This window comes from Geospiza fortis, unplaced genomic scaffold (assembly GCF_000277835.1).
Source record: "Geospiza fortis unplaced genomic scaffold, GeoFor_1.0 scaffold139, whole genome shotgun sequence".
NCBI lineage: Eukaryota > Metazoa > Chordata > Aves > Passeriformes > Thraupidae > Geospiza > Geospiza fortis.
The window spans coordinates 1,563,144-1,563,802 of NW_005054406.1; the positions used below are offsets into that span (position 1 = coordinate 1,563,144).

Consider the following 659-nt stretch of genomic DNA (forward strand, 5'->3'; position numbering starts at 1 on the left):
GGAGTCGTGCCAAGGCAGGGGGGAGCCGCCGCCTCCGCGTAAAGATCACAGCCTGTCACGCTGCTATCGAAATGACATTTCGGGGACGGGTTTAAACGAAGCGACTCCTCGCTGTCAAGCCGCTCCCGTCGCAGGGACATCCGGCAGCCTGGGGGCGAGCCCTTAAGGGACGCTGCCCACGGGCGGGTGACCGCCAGAGAAAAGCCTCTGCACAGCCGTGGAAGGCGGTGAGGTGCCTCTTCGCAGTCATTGTCTTTGTGACACGTTTAGTAAAGCGGTCCCTGGCTAAGCGCAGGCAGCGAGAGCCACAGAATCCACGTCAAATGGCTGGGGAAACGCTGTTAAGGGTTTGTACATGCAAAGCTGGCCCTTTATGCATATGAGGCCTGGTTTCTGTTTGGGCTCTTAATCACATAAAGTTGAGCTGCGCAAGTAGCTAATGGTGTAAGGCTGCTAATCTTTTCTTCTGTAAACAGTTAATTTCTTTTGTTTCAAAGGGGAGAGGATGGTGTGAACAGGTAATATAAGCAAAGCTTCAGCAGAATTAACTAGAAACCCTGGTGAGGTACCCCAGCAGAAAAAACACGATGCTTTCGATCATTATTTTCTTTAAAATACACATTTAGAAACCTTATAGTTGGGACTTCTTTTTCTTTTTT

The 659-nt window shown here is 50.2% G+C and overlaps 1 protein-coding gene across 3 annotated transcripts in view; it reads left to right on the forward strand.

The window, feature by feature from the left end:
* Positions 1-659, forward strand: part of MYT1L (myelin transcription factor 1 like) — a 310,448-nt gene that overhangs the window by 5,567 nt on the left and 304,222 nt on the right. The window contains exon 1 of one of the 3 annotated variants that reach the window (XM_031061272.1): positions 47-227. The exons of 1 other annotated variant lie outside the window; for it this stretch is intronic. The gene's annotated coding sequence lies outside the window, so the exon portion shown is untranslated. Of the gene's footprint in view, positions 1-46; positions 228-326; positions 348-659 lie in introns of those variants that run through there. One more of the 3 variants, XM_031061273.1, reaches the window with a different exon arrangement.